We start from the raw sequence: 16,917 nt of genomic DNA on the forward strand, positions 1-16,917 counted from the left end.
AGGAGGAGAAGCAGGTAAGTGCTGGGCAGGGGGTGGGGCGGGGGTGGGGGATGGGCCACAGGCATGGGAGAGAGAAGTAGGCGAACGTATTTGATGTAGCTGATTCTTTTAAGCGAATTTTGAAAGAAGCAGTGAATTTTGACGGCAGAGGGAAATACCCAAACCGTGATGCTGTTGAGGCCTGAGCCCTCCTGGGCCACAAGGCAATGTCACTGACCCCCAGAAGAAATTCATTTTCAGAGATTATTTTTAAAAGCCAGGAGCTTTTCCAGGAGTCTCAAAGCATAAATCACGCCTTTCACAAAAACCCATAAAATATACTCAGCCTGTGAGACGAAATGAAATCGAGACAAGCTAATCTTCGTAGGGGCCAGCGCCGTTCACAGTCCCAGGCAGAGGCCCCAGCAGGGTTCCCTGCTCCCGGAGAGGAAATTCATAAACCAAAACAAGCATTGCACGCCGTTTTCTGCTCTGCAAATGGCCGGCTCCCTACCCTCCTGTGCGCCGCTTCCAGGCCGTGGGGCTGCCGCTGCCCCAGGAAGTTCCACCCGCTTCTCCCACGCGGCGAGGGCTTTGTTCAGACCCACCTTACAGCAATGCGAGTAGCCTTCTGCCACGAAGCAGCATGGCTTTGAGAGGCTTTTCACACAGTCCTGAGCAGTAGAGCAGCCGGAGACGGGTGGTGCTTTCCTGCTCAGAACCAGCGGCGTGTCGCAGCCCATAAACAAGCCCCAGGTGACGGCTGCCCTCCCTGTGCCCACCACAGCATCTCCTGCATCTGCCAGCACCCTGGCCCGCAGCTGGTGCAGCCCAGGGATGTCAGAGCCTTCAAACAACAGGCTGAAATAACTTTCAAGATTTAATGTTCACTCTCTTGGACTTGAAAGTACCAGCATTGGAGGATGCGGCTGAGGACACTGAGTACCCTGCAAAGGCGGGTTCAAATGAAAACAGTGGAAAGTCTAGAATGATGGAACCCACACGGAGGGCGCCCACCTACACTGTGATCGTTTGGATTAAGTGATCGGGTACTAACCGACTAGGCAATCTCAGACTCACTTGTTCGTTGCTCTCGAGTCCTAGGGTAAGAATTGAATAACCCTGTGAAAAGACAAGATTACAACAGAGTTAGTGTGAAGATCTTAATTGGCTTTTTTTGCTATTCTAGAATCAGGCAACACTTCTTTCAATAAAATAGGTCGGGCACGGCGGCTCACGCCTGTAACCCCAGCACTTTGGGAGGCCTAGGTGGGTGGATCACCTGAGGTCAGGAGTTAGAGGCTAGCCTGACCAACAAGGTGAAACCCCATCTCTACTAAAAACACAAAAATTAGCCAGGCATGGCGGCAGGTGCCCGTAGTCCCAGGTACTTGGGAGGCTGAGACAGGAGAATTGCTTGAACCTGGGAGGTGGAGGTTTCAGTGAGCTGAGATCGCACCACTGCACACCAGCTGGGCAATGGAGCAAGACTCTGTCTCAAAAAACAAACAGACAAACAACCCACAGAGGCCAGACAGGGAGGGGCTTCTTCAGAATGTGCTGACACCAGATGGCCATGAGGCTGCCATGAGGGGGCTTGACAAACCCAAGAGGCGGCCAGCAGGGGAGGCTTTGCAGATCCTCATGTACCAATTCACTGAGACAGTGTTACAGCAGCAGAGAAGGAGTGCCAAGCAGGAGGAAAGGAGCTTATCCTTACTAACAACTCAGAGGCTGGATTTTTTTTTTTTTTTTTTTAGACCGTCACCCAGGTTGGGAGTGCAGTGTAATAATCTCGGCTCACTGCAAGCTCCACCTCCCCGGTTCAAGTGATTCTCCTGCCTCAGCCTCCTGAGTAGCTGAGATTACAGGTGCATGCCACCAGACCCAGGTGTTTTTTTTTTAAGAGATATGGTCTTGCTATGTTACCAGGGCTGGTCTTAAACTACTGGGCTCAAGCAATCCTCCCACCTCAGCCTCCCAAAGTGCTGGGATTACAGGCATGAGCCTGGCCACAGAGGCTAGAATTTTTATGGGCCATCTGGTGGGCAGAAGGGCTAGGGAGTGGGTGCTGCTGACTGGTTGGGATGAAATCATCGGAGCATGGAAATGGTCCTTGTCACTGAGCCCACCTCTGGGTGGGGCCACAGCTGAGTTAATGAGTCACGGGTCTGGGCAGGGTCAGTCCATCGCCAGCATGCAAAAGTCTGCAAAACATCTCAAAGGACCAAGCTTAGGTCTTAGGAGAGTGATGTTCTCTCTAGGAGCAATTGAGGAAGTCACAAATCTTGTGACCTCTGGCCACATGACTCGAGTGTTAGGAGATTACAGAAAGTTGTTGTGTAGCACACCTGCACGTTAGCAGAGCCCAGGCTCCTCCCAGCAGCCTTTCATTAGTCTCACAAAGGCAGTTTCAGTCCCGCACAAGAAGGGGAGCAGTTTTAGGGAGGGACTATATCATCCTTGCTTTCAAGTTAAACTATAAACTAACCCCTCCCATGGCTGGTGTGGTCACGCCCAGGAGCTAATGAGGACAGCCCACCTGTGAGGACAGGTGAGACGGGGTCAGCATGCCAGCCTTCTCTCTCCGTCATCATCTTGCGCAGGCGGTTCCCCTCATCCCCTCCTACAGGGCTGGTGGGAGATCCACTTACTGGCTGAAAATAGCTGAGCGGAAAAGAAAAATGGCTCAGAGCAGTCAGGGACCCACGCCTGGGGGCAAGTGTTTAAAGGCATTTTGATACTGACCAGCAACATTGCCCGTGGTCTTCATGCTCCTGGAGTTTGTGACACAAAGAACAATGTACAGCCAATCAATAGTGTATGTTACTTTAATGTAACTTATTGGTAAACAACTTAGGAGCTCTTTTTGAGGGGTCTTGCTGTGTAACCCAGGGTGCTGGAGTGAAGTGGCACCATCATAGCTCACTGCAGTCTTAGCCTCTTGGGCTCACGCAGTCCTCCCACCTCAGCCTCCTGAGAACCGGGTGCTACAGACAGGTACCACCACACCTGGCTAATATTTTTAAATTATTTTTTGTAGAGATGGGGTCTCAGTATCTATAGTAGCCCAGGCTGGTCTCAAACTCCTGGCCTCAAGGAATCCCCCCCTCAGCCTCCCAAAGTGCTGGCATTGTGAGCGGAGCCACCACACGGGCCATCTTTCTTCCCTTCCTCTGCTTCCTCTTCTGCCCTTTCTCCTTCTGCTTCTTTTTATGACTTGCTTGTAACTGCTAATCGGAGTGCACATTCAGGGTACTTGGACACATTCAGCTAATTCTGCTAATTGGAGTGCACATTCAGTGGAAGGAGGTGAACCTCTACATGGGTGAGCTCCCTGGGGCTGTGGTGATACGTGACCAACCGTTCAATTGCTTAACAGAACACGAATGCTCTACAGCTCTGGAGCTCAGAAGTCCTCATGGGCCTCCCTGGGCTGAAGCCACACCTGAGCCTGAGCGGGCCTGGCAGGTTCCCTGGGCATCACAGGGCTAGGTCCTTCTGCAGACATCGAGGGAGGCGCTGTTCTTGCCCTGCCCGGCATTCCCTGGCTTGTGGCCCCTTCCAGCAACCACTGCAGGCCAACCACTGCTCTGTCTTCAGTCACCTTCTCTGCTGACCCTCCTGCTTCCCCATCATAGGCACCCTGGGTTGGCATTGGGTCCGCCACGTAACCCAGGATCATCTCCCCTGGCAAAATCCTTGACTTCATAATATCTGCAAGGTCCCTTTTACTGTTTAAGGTAATGCAGTCCCAGAGTGCAGGGGTTCGGATGTGGCATCCTTCATGGGAATTTTCTGCCTATCACAAGCATATCTTTTATTTATTTATTTTATGTACTTAGAGATGGAGTCTTTCTCTGTTGCTCAGGCTGGAGTTGCAGTGGTGCAATCTTGGCTCACTGCAACCCCCAACTCCTGACCTCGAGTGATCCACCTGCCTCAGCCTCCCAAAGTGCTGGGATTCCAGGTGGGACCACCACACCCAGCCCACATATCTTTTATTTAAAATACTTTAGAGACTGCCAGATCGAAGTAGGAGCACATAGGTGCTTGAGTGGATGAAATAATACAAAAATAGAGAAGGAAAGAAAAGAATGTTTTTGAGGGACTGCAGGAGCTAGAACTGAGAATTATCTGCTCATATGCCATTTACAGAAGCTTCCTTAGGATGCCTAAAACCCTGGACAAGAGATGGCAACTACAGATGCTCCTCAACCGAGGCGAGGTCCCAGGAAGCCCCCGGTAGGTTAAAATGTGGAAAGTCAAAGCTGCATTTACCACGCCCACCCTACGGAACAGCGTGTTCAGCTTCGCCTACCTTCACTGCACTCACCTGAGAACACTCACGTGAGCCCACAGTTGGCAAAATCAGGGGGCAGCACACCCAATGCAGAGAGCAGGTGGCTCGCTCTCTTGGTCACGGGTGATAGAGCTGCCCTGTCCAGCTGTATGAATCTCTGTGTCTGCTTTCTGCTGCTGTCCACTGATCCCACCCGAAAGCACAGTGTCAGCCTGGAGGCAGCTCTTCCCAGGCTGTCCCCGCCCTTACCTGGGGTGTCTCACCTTGCACAGCCCCTGTCCTGTCTCAGCCTGCATCCCCTGAGATATTGTTCTCCAGGCCACCCATGTCCCCAAAACCCAGTCGGCTGGTCCTGCCCCTGCTGGCTGCGAGGTTGGCACTGAGTCCTCAGAGTGATGTCTGGGGCCCAGGCCAGGCGCCCCTGACCATGTGGTCCTGGGGGAGGGTGAGGCAGGGTTGGTCAGCCAGGCAGGCTCCCTGGGCAAGTCTCCACTGCCACACGGGAGCACAGGTGCCTCGAGACTGCCCCAGGTGCCTCTGGGCTAGCGCAGCCTTGGGGGCTGTTACTCAAATCCTTCTCCTCCTCCAGCCAGGGTCCTGCAGGCATCGGAGGCTAGCTCCTCCTCTCTCCCTCCAGCCCCCGCCAGCATGGAAACTGATGAATCTAAGAGGCTGCCACCTGGAACAGCCAGAAAAAATATCAAGTGCCATTAAGAAACTTTTATTTTGCTGGGCGCGGTGGCTCAAGCCTGTAATCCCAGCACTTTGGGAGGCCGAGGCGGGTGGATCACGAGGTCAAGAGATTGAGACCATCCTGGTCAACATGGTGAAACCCCGTCTTTACTAAAAATACAAAAAAAATTAGCTGGGCATGGTGGCGCGTGCCTGTAATCCCAGCTACTCAGGAGGCTGAGGCAGGAGAATTGCCTGAGCCCAGGAGGCGGAGGTTGCGGTGAGCCGAGATCGCGCCATTGCACTCCAGCCTGGGTAAACAAGAGTGAAACTCCGTCTCAAAAAAAAGAAACTTTTATTTTAAAATAAGTTGTTGCCACACAGGGAAGAGGGAGCGCTGCCCTTTCCTAGGGCTTTCCCGAGCCCGGCTGCCTAGAGCACTGGAAGCCCTGTTCCCACACCTTCCGCAAGTCAACCCGCTCCAGCTCCCAGAGACTTATTTCACGGTCAGTTTCTAAAACTGTCTGGAAGAAAATGATCGAATGACCCTTTATCAGTGTGATTTTGGGCACACACGTGCGGACTTCCCTTCGAGAAATAAATCAAGATCCTTAATGAACAAAGACCCGCGTGATTGCCAAAGCAGTGAATTAGGTTGGGCACCGCCTGCAGATCACAAAAGTAGAGTAGTTACAATTAATGGATTTAATTTTAAATGCAAGGGCCTGCGTCCCGAGTGCTAAAACAGTCCATCTTGGCATTCTTATTACTCTTTAATGATAATTGATGTACCTGGGAGAGATGTCAGCCGCGTCCAGTTTTACACAGGTGCGAGGCCCCTCCCAGCTCCCCATTCCTGTAGCTAGCCGGTGCCAATGATCAGCAACATGGTTTTGATGAAATCCAAATTTATTAGGGTCATTAAAAGTCGTTAATTATTTGGCACCATCTAGATTTCATTTGCTTCATGCTTAATGAAAATTGACAGCTTTATATTTGCAGGTGTAAAAAGCGGGATTTTGTTTTAAATGCTTCCCGTCCTATCCGCAGGCCGTAGCCTCCCCGATCTTTCCCTCATTCCCGCCTCTGACCTTTGCTCCCCTCTTCCTCACTCCCCCCAGTACTGATTTGCGACCTGCTCCCTTTCAAACAGAGGCGGTCTTCCCTGTTGCTCCTTTCCATGGCCCGCGTGGAAATTCCCCTACCAAATCCAAGGACAGTGGTTTCAGTCCAGAAGTGGCCTCCGAGGGCGCGACTCCAATTTCCCATGGGAGGACAGACCGCTTGCACTTGTCTACCCCAGATTTCCCAGGGCCACTGATCAGCCAGCCAGAGCAAACCCTGGCCATCCCTATGCGGCAGCGTGACCAGCAGTTACGGACCAGTTGTATGTGAGCGAGGCTATAGCTTGAGCGTGGCACTCTCCACCTGGCACCAGATCCTGCCACTGGGGACTCACTGGGCAGCCCTTCTGGGGGTACAGCGAATGGAAAGAAGTCGGGCGGAAGCCATGGGATTGTTCACGTCACTCCGGGACTAGAACGTTCTCACGTTAGCTTTGAAGCACATTCAAGCCAGACCTCTTGTGGGTGGCCTGAGCAGAAAAATTTAGCAGATCTTCAGCCAGGAAAATCTGTGACCGTCCTGTGTGTAATTAGATTTCTGAATGCCACATGGTCTTTCGTCGTCCCAGAAAAATCAGCCTTTCAGCGTCTTGTTTGCCAGAGTGCTGTATTCAGTGATTAATCACAACCTCATGATTACCAGGTTTGCTAAGCAGAAGCTACAAAAGCGAAGTCGGCTGAGAGAAATGAAGGAAAATGCAAAGCAAGAACACAGGAAGGTGCCGGCTGCCCTCCGACGTCACACCCACCGAGAGCACCGCCTTGTAGTTTCGGGAGACCCAGCAGTGCTCGCCGTCAATAGCATGCCCTGTGACCGGCCAGAGTGAGGGGCGCACATGCAGGTTCCTCTGTGTTTAGGTATTTCTGCCACTCCAGCTGAGACAGCAGAGAGCACATGAGAAAAGCCCCATGCTACGTGGAAGCTCGACTTCTGAAAACAATCTAACTTGGTTTGTGCAGAGTGTAACATTTCTCCACGTGTCACCCAAAATTCCCCACAGAGGAGGCTGTTCGCTCACTAGGTGTTGGCCTCTCCCCCGTATTCTCTACTCATGTCATCAAAATCGATTTCTATTTCATATGGATACTTTTTGTCAAAGCAGAGTTTTTCTTCCACAAACAAAAAAGAAAGCAAAGAGCTAGAGAAAATACTATTTCTCTACTGATTTTCAAATACATATTTTTTAAAAAGTCAAGGCAACTGGAAAGACTCAAAAAGAAAGCTTCAATCAAACTTCAAAGAATCTTCCAGTTCCAAAACTGACTCTAGGTAAGCAGCAGGTGAAATGCAACCCGCAAATGTGTTTTGCTTATATCCGGACAGGGTTTTATTCACCTCGTTTTTATTTTCAAAATGTTCAGATCTCTAGCAAATTTAAAGAACAGTACAATGATCATCCATACATGCTGCCCCTGAATCCACTGCTCGTTAACGTGATGCCACATTGGCTCTCCTCTATCTAGTCGTATGTAGCTAAATGTATGTAGTCCTGGGGGCAGGGTATAGAGAGAGGCATACAGGGGATGTGTGTACATATGTAGGTGTGGCTGCGGGTGTGTGGCTGTATGGAGCTGTGGGCATGTGTGTATATATGTAGATGTGCACATGTGGATGTGTATATATGGCTGTGGGTGTGTGCTGTGCATATATGTAGGTGTGTGTGGGCGTGCATATATGTAGGCATGGTTGTGTGCCGTGTATGTATGTAGGGGTTTGTGTGGACACATATGTATATATGTAGGTGTGTGTGGGAGTGCATATACATAGGTATGGTTGTGTGCTGTGTATGTATGTAGGGGTGTGTGTGGACACGTATGTATATATGTAGGTGTGTGTGGGCATGCATATACATAGGTATGGTTGTGTGCTGTGTATGTATGTAGGGGTGTGTGTGTGGACACATATGTATATATGTAGGTGTGTGTGGGCGTGCATGTTCGTAGGTATGGTTGTATGCCATGTATGTATGTAGGGGTGTGTGTGTGGACACATATGTATATATGTAGGTTTGTGTGGGCGTGCATATACATAGGTATGGTTGTGTGCTGTGTATGTATGTAGGGGTGTGTGTGTGAACACGTGTGTATATATGTAGGTGTGTGTGGGCATGCATATCTGTAGGTATGGTTGTGTGCCGTGTATGTATGTAGGGGTGTGTGTGGACACGTATGTATATATGTAGGTGTGTGTGGGCGTGCATACATGTAGGCATGGTTGTGTGCCGTGTATGTAGGTGTGTGTGTGGACATGTATGTATATATATAGGCATGTGGGCGTGCATATACATAGGTATGGTTGTGTGCCGTGTATGTATGTAGGGGTGTGTGTGGACACGTATGTATATATGTAGGTTTGTGTGGGCGTGCATATTCGTAGGTATGGTTGTGTGCCGTGTATGTATGTAGGGGTGTGTGTGGACACGTATGTATATATGTAGGTGTGTGTGGGCGTGCATATTCGTAGGTATGGTTGTGTGCCGTGTATGTAGGGGTGTGTGTGTGGACACGTATGTATATATGTAGGTGTGTGTGGGCATGCATATTCGTAGGTATGGTTGTGTGCCGTGTATGTATGTAGGGGTGTGTGTGGACACGTATGTATATATGTAGGTGTGTGTGGGCGTGCATATATGTAGGCATGGTTGTGTGCCGTGTATGTATGTAGGTGTGTGTGTGGACACGTATGTATATATATAGGTGTGTGGGCCTGCATATACATAGGTATGGTTGTGTGCTGTGTATGTATGTAGGGGTGTGTGTGGACACATATGTATATATGTAGGTGTGTGAGGGCATGCATATCTGTAGGTATGGTTGTGTGCCGTGTATGTAGGGGTGTGTATGTGGACACGTATGTATATATATAGGTGTGTGGGTGTGCATATTCATAGGTATGGTTGTGTGCCGTGTATGTATGTAGGGGTGTGTGTGTGGACACGTATGTATATATGTAGGTGTGTGTGGGCGTGCATATTCATAGGTATGGTTGTGTGCCATGTATGTATGTAGGGGTGTGTGAACACGTATGTATATATGTAGGTGTGTGGGCGTGCATATTCGTAGGTATGGTTGTGTGCCATGCATGTATGTAGGGGTGTGGACACATATGTATGTAGGTGTGTGTGGGTGTACATATACATAGGTATGGTTGTGTGCCATGCATGTATGTAGGGGTGTGAACACGTATGTATAGATGTAGGTGTGTGTGGGCGTGCATATATGTAGGTATGCTTGTGTGCCGTGTATGTATGTAGGGGTGTGTGTGGACACGTATGTATATATGTAGGTGTGTGGGGGCATGCATATTCATAGGTATGGTTGTGTGCTGTGTATGTATGTAGGGGTGTGTGTGTGGACATGTTTGTATATAGGGGTGGGGGTATTTAGTCCACTCTCGCATTGCTGTAAAGAACCACCTGAGGCCAGGCACAGTGGCTCACACTCATAATCCCAGCACTTTGGGATGCCAAGGTGGACAGATCACCTGGGGTCAGGAGTTTGAGGCCAGCTTGAACAACATAATGAAACCGTCTCTACTAAAAATACAAAATTAGTTGAGTGTGGTGGTGCGTGCCTGTAATCCCAGCTACTCAGGAGGCTGAGGCACGGGAGTTGCTTGAACCTGGGAGGTGGAGGTTGCAGTGAGCCAAGATTGTGCCATTGTACTCCAGCCTGAGCAACAAGAGCAAAACTCTGTCTCAAAAAAAAAACCTACCTGAGACTGGGCAATTTACAAAGAAAAAGGTTTAATTGACTCACAGTTCTGCAGGCTGCACAGGACACATGGCAGGAAGGCCTCAGGAAACTTACAATCACAGTGGACTGTGAAGGGGAAGCATGCACATCTTACATGGCCAGTGCAGGAGGAAGAGAGGAAAGTGGGAGGTGCTACACACTGCTTTTTGTTTGTTTTTTGAGGTGGAGTTTTGCTCTGCTGCCCAGGCTGGAGTACAGGGCAAGATCTTGGTTTGCTGCAACCTCCACCTCCTGGTTTCAAGCAATTCTCATGCCTTAGCCTCCTGAGTAGCTGAGATTACAGGCACTTGCCACCCTATCCTGCTAATTTGTGTATTTTTAGTAGAGACAAGATTTAACCATGTTGGCCAGGCTAGTCTCGAACTCTTGACCTCAGATTATCCACCTGCGTTGGCTTCCCAAAGTGCTGGGATTACAGGCATGAGCCAACACACCTGGCCAGTGCTACACACTTTTCTTTTTTTTTAATTTTACTTTATCTGCTATACACTTTTAAACAACCAGATCTCATGAGAACTCACTCACTTTCATGAGAAGAGCAAGGGGGAAATCCATCCCCATGATCCAGTCACCTTCCACCAGGCCCCACCTCTAACATTGCGGATTATGATTCAACATGAGATTCGGGTAGAGACACAGATCCAGACCATATCATTCTGCCACTGGCCTCTCCCAAATCTCATGTCCCTCTCACATTTCAAAATACAATCATGCCTTCCCAATCATCCTCCAAAGTCTTAACTCATTCCAGCATTAACTCAGAAGTCCAAAGTTTCGTCTGAGACAAGGCAAGTTCCTTCTACCGACAATCCTGTGAAATCAAAACCAGTTAGTTCCAAGAAACAGTGGAGGTATAGGCACTGGCTAAATACTCCCATTCCAAGAGGGAGGAATTGCTCAAAACAAAGGGGCTGTAGGCCCAATGAAAGTCCAAAAACCAGCAGGGCAGTCATTAAATTTCAAAGCTCTAAAAAATGTCCTTTGCCTCCATGTCTCACATCCAGGCAACATTGACTCAAAGGGTGAGCTTCCAAGGCCTTGGGCAACTCTGCCTCTCTGGCTCTGCAGGGTACAGCCCCCACGGCTGCTCTCACAAGCTGGTGTTGAGCGCCCAGGTACATGGTACAAGCTGTCAGTGGATCTACCACTCTGGAGTCTGTAGGATGGTGGTCCTCTTCTCACAGCTCCATTGAGCAGTGCCTCAGTGGAGACTCTGTATAGGAGCTCCAACCCCATGTTTCTCTTCTGTGAATGAATTTCAGGGAGCGGGGGAGTCTCAGCTCCCCCAAGAGGATGTTCTTCCAGGACCTTGTTCTCTCACTCACCCAAGAATAGGAAGGAGGACCCTGCCAGGTACAGTCTGCTTGCAAGTAAATATTGGGCCCCAAAGAGTTTTGCAGAAAGTGATTTATTTAGACAGAGAGAAAGAAAAAGGTGAAAGAAACAGAAAAGAGAAAGAGCAGCTTCCATGAAGTTCATGGAAGGGGATCCAGACATGGAGTACAAAGAGGTGTGGAAGAAGGGGACTTTTAACCTGGGAGGAATTCCGTCCCCCTTTAAGTTTTCTGGGCCTATGAAAGGAGTTCCTTTAAACTTCCAATGGAGTGATTGATCTTTGATTTTTCCCGCATGCGCCAAAGTTTAAAAAAAGACCTTTAAGACCCCAGATGGAGGGGTGGGGGTATGGTGCTGGGAAGTTCCTGCTTTTGAAACTATGCCCCGTTGTGGACCCAGGAAGAGAATACATTCCCTCACTTCCACACTGCCCTAGTAGAGGTTCTCCATGAGGGCTCTACCCCTGCAGCAGACTTCTGCTTGGACATCCAGGGCTTTCCATACAGCCTATGAAACCTAGGCAGGGGCTCCCAAGCCTTAACTCTTGTCCTCTGGAAACCGACTGGCTTAACACCATGTGGAAGCCACTGTGCGTTGTGGCTTGCACCCTCTGAGCATTATCCTGAGACATATGTGGAGTTCTTTTAGCCCCTCGGGGAACTGGAGTGGCTGGGACACAGGAAGCAGTGTTCCAAGGTTGAGCAGAGCAGTGGGGCTCTGGGCCTGGCCTGCAAAAATATTCTCCCCTCCTAGGACTCCAAGCCTGTGATGGGAGGGGCTGCTGAGGTCTCTGAAATGCCTTCAGGGAATTTTCCCTATTGTCTTGGCTATTAACATTTGACTTCCCTGTAATTATGCAAATTTATGTAACTGGCTTGAATTCTTCCCCAGAAAATGGGCTTTTCCTTTCTACCACATGGTCAGGCTGAAAATTTTCTAAATTGTCAAGCTCTGCTTCCCTTTTAAATATAAGTTCCAGGGAGGGAGTAGTGGCTCATACCTGTAATCCCAGCACTTTGAGAGGCCAAGGCCAGTGGATCACTTGAGGTCAGGAGTTTGAGACCAACTTCGCTAACATGGCAAAACCCTGTCTCTACTACAAATACGAAAATCAGCCGGGTGTGGTGACACACACCTATAGTCCCAGCTACTTGGGAGGCTGAGACAGGAGAATTGTTTGAACCCAGGAGGCAGAGGCTTCAGTGAGCTGAGGTTGCACCACTGCACTCCAGCCTGGGAGACAGAATGAAACTCTGAGTCAAAAAATAAACAAATATACGTAAATTTTAGTTTCAGGTCATATTGCTCATAGATATGACCATATGCTGTTAGAAGGAGACAGGCCACATCTTAAATGCTTTGCTGCTTAGAAATTTCTTTTCTTTTCTTTCTTTCTTTGTCACCCAGGCTGGAGTGCAATGGTGCAATCTCGGCTCACTACAACCTCCACCTCCCAGGTTCAAGCGATTCTTGTGCTTCTGTCTCCCAGATAGTTGGGATTACAGGTGCCTACCACCACACCTGGCTAATTTTTGTATTTTTAGTAGATATGGGGTTTTACCATGTTGACCTGGTTATAAGCTCCTGACCTCAGGTGATCCACCCGCCCTGGACTCCCAAAGTGCTGGGATTACAGGAGTGAGCCACCGTGCCCAGCCGGCTACTTAGAAATTTATTTTGCCCGATACTCTAAATCATCACTCTCAATTTCAAAGTTCCACAGATTGCTCAAGCAGGACACAATGCCTCCAGACTCTTTGCTAAAGCATAGCAGGAGTGACCTTTACTTTAGTTCCTAGTAAGTTCCCCATCTCCATCTGAGACCTCAGCTTGGACTTCATTCTCCATATTACTGTCAGCATTTAAGTCTCTAAGAAGTCCCAAACTTTCCCTCAGCTTCCTTCTTCTAAGTCCTCCAAACTGTTCCAACCTCTGCCCGTACCCAGTTCCAAGGTCACTTCCACATTTTCAGGTATCTTTATAGCAATGCCCACTTCCTGGCACCAATTTTCTGTATCAGTCCATTCTAGCATTGCTATAAAGAACTACCTGAGACCGGGCAATTTATAAAGAAAAGAGGTGTAATTGACTCACAGTTCCACAGGCTGTACAGGAAGCACAGCTGGAGAGGCCTCAGGAAATTTACAATCATGGTGGAAGGGGAAGGAGGCATATCTTCCCTGGCAAGAGAAGAAGGGAGAGAGGAAAGGAAGAGGCACTACACACTCTTAACCAGATCTCATGAGTGCTCACTCATTATCGAGACAGCAGCAAGGGAGAAATCTGCTCCCACGATCCAGTCACCTCCCAACTGGCCCCTCCTCCAACATCAGGGATTACAGTTTGACATGACTTTTGGGGAGGGACACAGATCCAATCATATCAGTGGGTTTGTTATGTGTAGGTATGGGTATGTGGATTTGTACATACGTGTAGGTTCAGGTGTGGTGGTACAGACGCATGTATTTGTAGGTATGGCTGTGTGTCTGCCCTTTTTCTTCTGCTGAACCATTTGAAACTCAATGCCCAACACCAAGACTGTTCACCTGTAACCCTTGGCCAGCAGGTGTCTCCTAAAACAAGGACATTGTCCTGCATCCCTTCAATCACACTGTCCCGGCAAAGACAACAGGCAGTTCAACAACATCACACAGTGTGTCACTACCCACACTCACATTTTCCCAATTGCCCCCTACATGTGATTTAAGGTTGACTTTTTAGTATGTCAAGATCCACTCATGATTCGAACTTTGCACTTGGGGTCCTGTTGGCGTCTCTTACAGGTCAGAGGGCCAGTGTGTTGGGAGTTCAGGCTCTGCCTCCAGCCACCTCCCATGGGATGCCTGCGACAGGTGCCACAGAGGTGACATGGACACTGAAGATCATCTTTCTGCAGGCACAAGGGGCAGACGTACTCTCTCTCCCTCCCACCCCACTCTCTTGGAGCCAGCCCACTTCCCTCTTCACATTCTCTGCCTGGACCCCTGGAATCGAATTCAGGGAGGGCTGGACTCCACACACAAGTCATAAGGCCTGGGAAGCAGTGCCTTAGGGGCCTGGCGGTGACCCTCATCATGCAGTGACCTGGCCAAGCCCATTCCACCAAGCTGACCCTCTAGGGAGCTGCAAGGTAGTTTCAGGCGCTCCAGGCCTTCCAGCCCCACACTTGCAGGTTCTCGGAAAATAAAGCCATGAATTCCACCAGAACTCCCAGAAACATCATAATAGTGCAACTCTACCTAACACGTTCATAATACAACATTTTATCAACATGTCTGCATATACTATCTAATTTTCAAAAACAGCCCTCTGAGGTAAGCTACATTGTCCTCATTTTGCTAATGGGACACGCTCAGGAGGTGAGTGTGACTTTTCAGAAACAGACAGTGACCAGCACTCGGGTGGTGAGAACCTGGGTATTTGGACGTCGGACAATGTTCACTCAACAACCTCCTGAGACTGCCCAGATGCAGCAGGAGGAAGGTGGTTCTAGCTCTGTCTGTCAGCTTTAGATCGGACGGTGTAAGTGTCTGCTTGGCAAGGGTGGCGGCTGCTCATAGAGCAGAGCAGAGCAGAGCTCTCCCTCAGTGGAAACAGATCTCATTAACGTTGACAGTGCACCAGGCTCCTAGGAGACCGCTGGGGTTTCTAGATGATGGGCACCTTCACAAGTGTTACTCGGCCATTGCTTTGTGTTAGCAAGGCAGGTGGACCTACTGATGTGTTTACGCTTATCTTGACACTTATTCAAAGTTCATCGAAATATGTCAAATAATTTGTTTTTTTAGACAGGGTCTCACTCTATTATCCAGGCTGAAGTGCAGTGGTGCAATTATGGCTCACTGCAGCCTCGACCTCCCTGGCTCAGGTGATCCTCCCACCTCAGCCTCCAGAGTAGCTGGGACTATAGGCATGCACCACCATACCTAATTTGTTTTGTGTTTTTAGATGACGTCTAGCTTTGTTGCCCAGGCTGGAGTACAGTGGCACAGTCTCGGCTCACTGCAACCTCTGCCTCCCAGGCTCAAGTGATTCTCCTGCCTCAGCCTCCTGAGTAGCTGAGACTACAGGCACAAGCCACCATGCCTGGCTAATTTTTTTTTTGTTTTTTTGAGACGGAGTTTCGCTCTTGTTACCCAGGCTGGAGTGCAATGAATGGCATGATCTCGGCTCATTGCAACCTCTGCCTTCTGAGTTCAAACAATTCTCCTGCCTCAGCCTCCTGAGTAGCTGGGATTACAGGCGCACACCACCATGCCCAGCTAATTTTTATATTTTTAGAAGAGACGGGGTTTCACCTTGTTGACCAGGATGGTCTCGATCTCTTGACCTCATGATCCACCCGCCTCGGCCTCCCAAAGTGCTGGGATTACAGGCGTGAGCCACCGTACCCGGCTGCCTGGCTAATTTTTTTGTATTTTAGTAGGGATGGATTTTTACCATGTTGGCCAGGCTGGTCTTGGACTCCTGACCTCAGGTGATCCACTCACCTCAGCCTCCCAAAGTGTTGGGATTACAGGCATGAGCCACTGCGTCTGGCCCCAGCTAATATTTTGTATTTTGTAATAGAGATGGGGGTTTTGCCGTGTTGTCCAGGCTGGTCTTGAACTCCTGAGTGAAGCAATTCTCCTGCCTCAGCCTCCCAAGGTGCTGGGATTATAGCCGTGAGTCACTGTTCCCAGCTTATGTCAACTAATTGAAAAGGAATCAAATAGAGAAATTCTAAATGACTGAGTCTGGTTGAATGATGCAGCTTCTTCATGGTTAGCCCTGGTGGGTGTAAGCTGACAATGGAACTGCTCCTGCCTGGAGGGGCTCCTGTTCCAGTCCCAAGGCAGCCTGTGGACGGTGCCCGTGGAGCAGTGTGACACGAGAGGCCACAGCAGTGGGCAAGGGGCCAGGGCTGCCCATCAGAGGCTCCTGTGCATCAGGGCGACACCTGTGGGACTTCAAGAGGACTTGCTGATTCACAAGCAGCCCTGACCTGGCACTGTGCACAGTTTAGCTATGTGATACCTCATCAGGAAAGACAGAGGGCCCGGGACGGGAGGGTGCAGTAGAGGCTGAAGGCATGGGAGCAGATTCGCCTCAGTTTTCCCCGAGCCCGTCCTGCAAAAGCAAACATCCAAGCCTACCTTATTTATTTTTTACCAAAAGCAGGCGTATTCCTGAACAAGACTATGTTTATTTTTTAAAATCGTTTTTTATTTTTGAGACAGAGTCTCCCTCTGTCGCCCAGGCTGGAGTGCAGTGTTGAGATCTCAGCTCACTGCAACCTCCGCCTCCCTGGTTCAAGCGATTCTCCTGCCTCAGCCTCCCGAGTGGCTGGGATTACAGGCACATGCCACCACGCCTGGATAATTTTTGTATTTTAGTAGAGACGGGATTTTGCCACGTTGTCCAGGCTTGTCTCGAACTCCTCAGCTCAAATGATCCACCCACCTCAGCCTCCCAAAGTGCTGGGTTTACAGGTGTGAGCTACTGTTCCCAGCCAAGCCTGTTTAGGAGGGAATACCAGAGTGATTTCCAAAGCTTCCCTATAAAAATGTTACCCCGTTAAGCCCTCTGGGGTCAGGCTGACGGCATGTACCTAAGGAAACGCAGCCACCGCTCCAGGAGAACACGGGCTCCGGAAATGGGACCGCGCAGCACTAGGAAACCAGGCGTCAGAAACGGCAGGAAACAGTCGCCACTCACTCCGTGTTCTGCCTGGCCAATGAACAAAGGGGAAAAGAACACTTTCCCAGT

The 16,917-nt window shown here is 49.6% G+C and overlaps 1 protein-coding gene across 3 annotated transcripts in view; it reads right to left on the reverse strand.

Moving 5' to 3' along the window:
- UBE3C (ubiquitin protein ligase E3C) overlaps positions 1–16,917 on the reverse strand; it is a 202,097-nt gene that overhangs the window by 163,622 nt on the left and 21,558 nt on the right. For 2 of the 3 annotated variants that reach the window (XM_078343339.1, XM_078343340.1), the window contains exons 2-3: positions 2,522–2,646; positions 1,060–1,101 (exon numbers count right to left, since the gene is read on the reverse strand). The gene's annotated coding sequence lies outside the window, so the exon portion shown is untranslated. The remainder of the gene's footprint in view (positions 1–1,059; positions 1,102–2,521; positions 2,647–16,917) is intronic. The other variant, XM_035254262.3, reaches the window with a different exon arrangement.

This window comes from Callithrix jacchus, chromosome 11, assembly GCF_049354715.1.
Source record: "Callithrix jacchus isolate 240 chromosome 11, calJac240_pri, whole genome shotgun sequence".
NCBI lineage: Eukaryota > Metazoa > Chordata > Mammalia > Primates > Cebidae > Callithrix > Callithrix jacchus.